Here is a 9121-nt window from a genome sequence, read left to right as displayed (position 1 = left end):
TTTTACGAGTTTAAGTTTTGCAGCGTGCGTTTTGTGGAGTAACACTAATGTCGTGCGCAAGTATCTGCGGCAGAAGTAATGTCGTAGCACTCTTGCCGGCAGGAGTTTTTGTCGCAGCACTAATGCTGTGGAGGCATCGCGGAGGCCGTGAGACCCTTTGGGTTCCAATGTGTCTGGGGCCTTCTGGCATAAACATGGAGACAATGTGTTGTTCAGGGTTGAGACTCATCGGCTCTCCCCAACCGCGGTCGACAAGCTCAACCAGACGAGAAGAATCGATCGTGGGAACATAAAAACGGCAAAACCCATGAGCCGGATCTACGGCAGTGTGCAGGAGGCCAGGGAATCTCCAGAATTCTTCGCACTCGGGTGAACTGAAAAGTTTTTGTTTTCTTTTTGTTGTGGTCCTGGAGGTTCTACGCGATATCGATATGCCTTCAAATAAGAGCAACTGCGCAAAAACCATGGCAGATACGACCTTGCCTCACAACATAGCCGTCCAAGACTGTTTGATGTTGAATGCCGGGTGATCAGTGGGTACTAAAAACAAAAGGTGAGTGGTATGCTTGTGCGCTCATTAGCATGCGCGTGGGGCTGACCAAACATTCTTATCTAATCTAATCATCTAATCACCAATCATGAGACTCATCGAACACGCATAAAAGCGTGATTGCAAAACATCAGTCTCATATCCAAACTTTCTCCCCATTGCGGACGAGTATTCGACCTTGGAGCTTTCTCAAGTCCGGGCGTTGACAAAACCCGCCGTCAAGCGATTTAATTTGCACGGTCAAAAATAATGTACTCTTATCGATGACGGGCAGTCAAGGACGACAATTTTGGATCATCATTGTGACGGCAAGTGTGTGAACCGTTTTTTAAAGTTTTTGTAAAAGGTTGTTAGGTTTTTACATCAACAGAAGTTTGCTTTTAGCAACTAGAGCGTCGTTGGGCATGTTCTTACCGGGGCTTCAAGAACAAACGGCAATTGGTTCAGTGGGTGCGATCTTCCATTTCCGTCACACTAATGTCAGGCCTTCTCCCCATCCAGCAATGGCCCAGCTCAACAAGTCGGCTGACAACAAGGCCATGGCCGCCTGCTCAAGCCGCGCACCACAAAAACACACGTCCGGCCCGTTGTCGGCGCCCACCCAGTTGGGCCTGGGTGCAGCTTAATCAGCGCGGGCGCTGGGTGGAGCCGCCCGCCGCCCGAGGCGTCGCTGGGGCCATATCTCTCGCGGCCAGACCAGCGCCGCCCCAGCCGGTCGGCCGCGACGCCACCCGGCACTGAATGCTGGGCTGAGTCCAACAATGAGTGCCGCTTGGGCGGCGGCATAGACATTAGCCTTGCATAGCTCTCATAAACCTGGCGTGCCTTGCTTTCTTCTGTGGTAATTATGTATGCAGTTTTACATTAATTCAGCTGTTTGATGGCACATAGGTGGACGGAATGGGCTCGTCCCCACAGCACCCAAGTCGCGTTTTGCAGACCCTCAGTGCAGTGTGCGCGGGCCACTCCCTCCACATTGAATGCCACCAACATTTGATAGGCACACAAATGAATTCATTCAATGTATCAATAAAACGCCATAGCCGGCTTTGTTCAACTGAATGGCGCTTACATTTCTGATCCTAACCCACGTCTGTGGTAAGCTATTTCACTCGCCTTCGTTGGTGAGCGGGGCAGCCACCACCTGGACAGTTGTCTCCCCAAATCGAGCTGGGGTCACAAGACGAACAACAACGAATGATGACCCTATGACTCATCTCATCACTTCATAGACGCCAGGTTTGACTCATTGAATTCAACCTGGAAATCCAGGTCAGGTCTTCCTTAGTGCTGGAGAACACGAATTAAAGATTATCTCCGGAGCTCAGAACAACTTTTTTCTCAGCCAAAAAAGCAGCAGCGATGTTCCGTACCGACTAAAATTGGACGAAAACGGCCTGGAACCATCAGGCCAAGGCTAGTCTACAGCACAGCATGCGAGACTGACCTCGCTCAACTTCTAACATCGCTGATCTATGAAAAGCAGCCCGTGTATCTCCATTCTGTATTACTTCCGTGCTCAGAAGTATCATTTACTGCCGATGAACAGCAAAGCCACGGCGTTTCTCGTAAAAACGGCTCTGTAAATCTTTGAGATAACGTCATATATCTGTGATCTGAGACAGACTGGAGCCCACTTCCCTCGAATAAGAATTGAGATGACTGCATCTTCTGGACTATGCCAAGTTTCGCGCGGTCACCCTTTATCGCTTCTCCCCTCTGGAGCGTCCGTCCCCTCGTTAGCCGAGGGCTAACGGAACTGCTTCAGACAAACGTCAGACAAAATTGTTTCCCTTTTTACCGTTCGGTGGCATGGAGTTGGTATTGTGGTACTCCACATAACACTTTCGCACAACGTAAACACTTGATCGAAAACAAAGAGCTTGAGACGGCGGCAGGTTCAAGGTTGTGCCCCTTTCGACGTGGATATCACCTTAGCATGAGTGGCGAGGTGGGATCGCGCTGGTCCGGACGGTTGTTGACGCTCAGCTAGGCACGTCACCTTCGCGTTCACACCTCCCGGTTTGACGCGGGCCCGCGTCAGGGAACTGCACTGCTCGCTGTTAATGCTCTTGAAGCCCACTTTGAGGCCCCCCTGTGACCTGGCAGGCTACGACATTGACCTCCTGGACTCGCCAGCTGCGCGCGGGACCCGACCTTCATGACTCATCAAACTCGTCCAGCGACTCCACGTGCCAGCCAGACCCGCCCGGTGACCCCCGTGACTCGCCAGCCCGCCTTTATGGCGCGCCGCGTCCTTCCCGCCTCGCACCGCCCTCAGCTGGACGGACATTCCGGGCCGGGAGATGGCCGAGCGGCCGGCATTCTCGGGCGCCGACCGCCGGCGGCAAGGCCGGCCGTGCAGCAGCCGCCGCCCGGCGGCGCGGGCACCGCGGGCGCGGCTCCCGGGCCGCAGACAGCGCCGGACCCCTGAGAGCACGGTCGATGACCGCGGGTTTTGTGGCGCCGCGGCCGGCAAGGCTATGCGCGCCATGCTCAAGGCTGCCCGGCCGCTGTCCGAACAAGATCTGTTGCCCCGGGCGGAGCCGCTGCCGTGCCCTGTCCACCTCGTGTTTTTGCTCCCTGGTTCTCTAGTGTAGGCAATTATGTTATTCTTAGATGCGAAGCCAGCTGGCACGCCAGGGACGTTCTTGACAATCTGGTGACTCAGTAGTACTTTTTCTTGCATTGTTTGGTGTTGCAGAGATAGTATCCAGTGCGGCTGTTTGGGTACTTCGGGACAGGTAGGCGCGTAGCCAGAATTTGGTCCAGGGAATGAGCAATCTTTTTCGGAGGCCTTGGTTCTATAAGCCAGGAGCTACCCTGATGAGAAAATCTAAAAGTAATTTCCTTTTAACACGTGCGTTGCCGCGGGAAGAAATGAAATCAGACTTTGCGCAGTTCTTCTTGGTGGTAAACAATTGATGTTGACGGGTGCTCGCCTGATACAGAGCTCATTCAAGTGACATTAAGTTAGCTTACATCAAAAACAAGAGATGAAAATGTGTGATGAACTGAAATCAGCATATAGCCTTGCTAGCTTACGCCATTTAGTGAGAATAAAAAGTAGCGGCATGTTTAAGTCAAGAGCTGTGGGACAAGCAGGAAGCATTGCTATACCACGCACAGGCAACAGCACGTTTGTCTGACCGCAAAACGACGCTGCGAAGGTAAGTTTGCTTGCGTCGCGGAAGGATAATGCCACCAAGAGGTCAATATATTTAGTTTCTGATGTTCGTTATTACTAGAGATATTGATATTAAGGCAAGCGTAGAATATCACTTACTCGTGGTATATCGAGAATTTCTTTTTGGGTTGTGTGGCGCACGTGCAAAACTCCTCGAAGAGATTAACACTAAAACATCTACCTATGGACATAATAACCTTGTTATGATATTCAAGGGCATCCAAAAGCGACTCTTGGTGTTCATGGAAGACCCAATGTTTCCAGAAGAAAGGTTTTCATCTGCAAAAGGGCTTTGGGGTTAACATCGGGTCAAATGACTTAGTTCATTGTTTTCACATCGCTGGGCTACTGTTGAGAGGCAGGAAAGTTGCATGATGACATTCACTCAGGCTTCTGCGAGCGAGCCACATTAGTTCTAAATACCCATTTTTTGGGGAGCCCGTCGTTTTCGTTATTTACCTGATCGGCTCACCTTTGGCCCTCATATCCACGCTTTCACATTACATGATTTTCACTCCGCTTAGTCGCAGTCACCAAACTCGCCGCGGTCCATGCGTCCAGCCATCGCCTGACAGTTACCTTCATTATTACCGCATGGTAATAAATTTGGCATAGTATTCAACCGTGCATCACTTGAAGAAATGCATCAGAAGTGACCCCCACCGTCAACGGTGCATACTATGCACGTGGAGCACGCTCGTCCCGTCTAGGCGCATGCGCAAAGAGGAATCTGGGGCCCTGCGCTCTGCACCAGAGGGTCCCGACATCCAGGCTCTGAATACCATCGCAGCCGGCGCGTATATCGCCGCCGACCCTGCACGCCGTCTGCGAGTCGCACCTGACCACAAGGTCGGGTGCCACGCCCCTGCGGCGTGCCCGGCTCGTACGCCGCGCCGCGCCAGCCGCGCCCGGCCGGCCGCGGCGCGTGCCATCTACCCGGCTGTCAGCGGCTGCTCAGCATAGCGGGTGGGGGTGGGGGGTGGGGGTCGGCGGGTCTCGGCCGGGGGACCACCTCTGACCCGACGCCGCCACAATGGAGGGCGCGGCCGACACCTCAGCCACGACGGCCGCTCGCTTTTCAGGACGCCTGCGTGATTTGTGCGGACCGCCGGAGCCAGATGCGAGCACGCGCGCGCGCGCGGAGGCCGGCAGCGCGCCGCCCGAAAGGGGCCCGCCCTGCCGGCGCCCGGCCCGCCCCGATGGCACGAGCGCACGAACCTGGCCCCGATAAAGATGCGTATCGACGCCGGGTGGGTGCTTCAGCTGAGAACGGAGAGTGGTGGTGATGAGGGCCGGCGGCAGATAGGATCGCGCCGCTGACGCCATGCCCGGGCGCTGGCGTCGCTGCACTGGTGCTGGTTACAAAGGAAATGGAATGGAACAATGGAAAACTGCGGTTTGCATCAGCCACCGCTCTGGTTTTGCGTGGCTTTTGAGGAGGCAGACCATGCACAGACAAATGGAAGAGTTTCGGCTGCGGTTACGCGTTGGTTGTAACCGCAGTTGGCTGACTGCACCGTTGGTGAACTGCCGCCGCGATTGTGCAGGAGTCACTGTCGTCGGAGAATACAGCTGATGTTTGGCAGGCACTACCGCATTTGCAATACGTTTAAGCGCGTGATTCAAAGAACAGGAAGAGCGCCCGCGACGGCGCTGTTCTCTTATGCAGCGGATCAAGCGGGTAGCGAGTGTCCAAAATATAATATAAGATACCTGCGTCTCGGTTGTACGCAATCAAGGCCCGTGGATGACCGAAAGCTCGTTAACCACAAAATTAAATCATCATCATAAGTGCATAAAAAGCTATAGCGAATACGGATGCTATCACATAGAATATATAATTTAATACTTAATTATAATATAACATAATTTGTAAAACGCAAAAGATGTACGCACCCGTGCTACCGTAACACATCTTATTTCAGCCTCAAAATCTCTAACATCATGCGGGCTCTAACTCATGTGGCATAGACATGAATTAGGCCCAGCATTTCTACAACCTGCAAGATGAATATGCATCAATACGTCAGCAGTTCCCAGAACCGCTACGAGAAACAATGACGTGGCACTCCTTTGCTCCTGAAGCATGCTGCATATTCAGACTTTGCTATTCAAGCATCCTGCAGAATGCCCGTGTGGTTTGCTATTTTAACAAGGCAGTGCTGGCCTACCACTTTCCAAACAACTCTATTTACTTCACAATCTCACCTTTTTATCACGACAGCCAGACGTAGAACGGTGGCAATGGGCCTACGCAAAATTTTTGATGCCATCTTACGACACGACTAGAAGCGTCTAAGGATGATTCATGTTTGCAGGGAGGGCCGTAAAACATCGAACGCTTAAAGACAAAGTGTTTCCTCTCCAAGAACAAGTGCATTGATAGTGACTTACAATGCACTGCATGACCTCAAGACCTGCTGTTGCCGTCGTAACACGTACGTTACGACCTGTTGCGTCGTCAGTATCGGATATTTTGAAACCAGTCATGCGCCATGCAAAGCGGGTGCAATGTCAACGGACAAGGTCGATATAAGACATTCACCGTTTCATGTTTGTCTCATTCGCTTTCCTTCTTATCGGGGGAATTAGACCCCTTTGGTGCGAGTCAAGTCCTGACATGAAACCCAAACCGTACGCCACTGCGCCAGCCACTCTATGTGGAGCGAGATCTGCGTACTGATCACTGTGCCACCGGGACAGCAGTTCCGCCGCGGGATGATTGAGACAGCGTGTAGCAGTTTTCATAGGCCTATAATGAGATGGTTTATGGACCATCTGGCCCGCCGCCGACACGACGCCGATGAAGATGCTAATTGGATGTTTGCTGACGTGTAATCGAATCGGCAGCCAAATCGCAGCCTGACCGATCGGTTTCGCGTCTTAAATGCAAACCGGAGAGTAAATGCAGCTGTAAATTCTAAAGCTTGACTATCTGATATTTTTTCATACACCAGGCTGAGCTTCACCAGCAGGTTATGGACAGTAATTATCGTCACGTAACCTTGTTGTACATGATATTAAAAGCTAGTGCTCAGTGGAAGTTCTTCGCAACTCAGTGTACGGTACATCGAGATAGCTTACCGAACATGGCCACACATGGGCTGTAGGCACGCCAGCAGCTGCAACATAGAGCTCCAGTGGCCATGGTGCAGAAAAGGAAGGAGGGGGGGGGGGGGGAGCGGTGCCCATTCTCCATGGGCCCGAATTTGTTTCGTGTTGCACTGTACTGCGTAATGCGCCCTGGCGGGGAAGCATTTGAGCGTCGTTCGCTTTGTTCAGTTCACACCTTCACAAACTAGATGGGAGCGTTTACGCTGCGGATGAGTTTTGAGGCAGCACTTGCTGAACGACAATGCGCAACGGTGAAGCTTGCGGCATCGCTGGTGTGGAGGCATCGACACAAAATATTCTGGGAAATCGAGAAACGCCCGTGTCCCGCTCGTGCAATTTACGAACTGCTGACGTAAATTGAAAAACGTTCGTGTCCCGCATCTATACTTACCAGCTTTTTATGAACATTCACTGCCTGCATAACACACTCAGCAAACAGGCAGTGAAGCCTATTGGTCAACACAGTGTGTGACAGTTACAGCCGGCCTCCCGGGCTAAGGCTCACGTTCTGTCACGCAGTGTGTGACAGTTACAGCCGGCCTCCCGGGCTAAGGCTCAACGTTCTGTCAACGCCAGTGTGTGACAGTTACAGCCGGCCTCCCGGGCTAAGGCTCACGTTCTGTCACGCAGTGTGTGACAGTTACAGCCGGCCTCCCGGGCTAAGGCTCACGTTCTGTCACGCAGTGTGTGACAGTTACAGCCGGCCTCCCGGGCTAAGGCTCACGTTCTGTCACGCAGTGTGTGACAGTTACAGCCGGCCTCCCGGGCTAAGGCTCACGTTCTGTCACGCGAAGACTGAGCCATGCGACGCTTAAAGAGCGCGGTGGAACTGTGCCGCGGTCACACCGGACCACCAGCAGCGTCCATGACTGACTGTGGCCCGAGCCACGAGGGCAACGGCCATGCCATGTTGCCAAAGTCATATTTGGGCTCCATCACGCCGGAGACGGGAACCACGCGGGGAATGGGTCAACACAGGAACGGGAATTGGGCCGAGGAGAGGGACCATGGAGCGGAGGGGTAGGATAAGGACAGAGGACATGACCTATACGAGATCAGGGCCCACACGGAGAACAGGACACACACAGGGGACAGGACACACGCAGGGGACAGGACACACACGGGGAATCCAACTCAAATGGGGATAAGACCCACACTGAGGGCATCGCCTCAAACGGAGAACATGGCCCACTCGGGGGGACCCAAAATGAGGACGAACAAGACCCACCTGGGCCGGAGTCATGCCGGGGCGGGCAGCGGCCTCTGACTGAGACAGGCGGGCTGCGCACCTCCTCCGCGGACCACGCCCGACACACTGCAGAGGAGCCACCCAGCCACCCGGGCCGCCGCCCCGGGCCGAGTGACGTCACCCAACGAGTGACGTCACCGGCCGACTCAAGCCGGGTTCGTGTGGACCGTGTTGTCAGCGATGGTGGTCACACGTTTGTTTTCAGATTCGACCGCGATCACCGACCGTGAGCAGACCAGCTGCACAGGTTGGCCTCCACACGCTGCTGCCCAGTCGGGACATCCGCTCCGACTGCACACCCTCGACAGAGACAGCTCGATGCATCTGACGTCTACAGGCCATGGAACGCCTCATCAGTTCCACTGACGGAAACGCTGCAACGCCCAAGCTTACCGTTACCTGGCCGGCTAGAAACTCTTTAGAAGGTGGTTTATGCCTGGGAATGTATTGTTGATCCCGAGAAACTGTACGTCCTGACGGCCGACCATGGGTTTCAAATTTAAGGGCCGCGCACGACGAAGAACGCTATAGCTCCCAACCTTACCGGTACTGGATGCCAATAACTGTCCCGGGACGTAGCCAGTGTTAAAATCCGGAGATAGACGGTGAGCCTCATACGTGATGGACGACCTTCGAAGACAACAGAAAGGTCGAACAACGGGAACACTAGAACGACAAACATCGATATTTATGACCATAAGCCATCCCAAACGATACTCAGAAAAGAGATCTTGGCTGAATCCTGAGACAATGACCTGCGCCGAATGACCTTGGAGACCGAGTTTAAGCTACAAAAGTTTCGGGCGCCATGACCATAAAGGCCTTCACCAGTGTACGGATCAGCCTGATGGTGGTTATCAACTCTCGCTATTTTGACAGTATGTCAGCCAAAGCATTTCTCGTTTCCGAAACCTTGCTGTAACGAAACACATTTGACTAGCGTTCACGTATGACTTTGATGAAAGCTATTTTCATAAGCCGTACTATGTATGACTTATGAAGATAACTTTTGTGAAGCTTT

Source organism: Pollicipes pollicipes, unplaced genomic scaffold (genome assembly GCF_011947565.3).
Source record: "Pollicipes pollicipes isolate AB1234 unplaced genomic scaffold, Ppol_2.1 Scaffold_4881;HRSCAF=5763_pilon_pilon_pilon, whole genome shotgun sequence".
NCBI classification, from domain to species: Eukaryota; Metazoa; Arthropoda; class Thecostraca; order Pollicipedomorpha; family Pollicipedidae; genus Pollicipes; species Pollicipes pollicipes.
The sequence above is the reverse complement of the archived record's forward strand: the minus strand, read 5'-3'. Positions refer to the sequence as shown.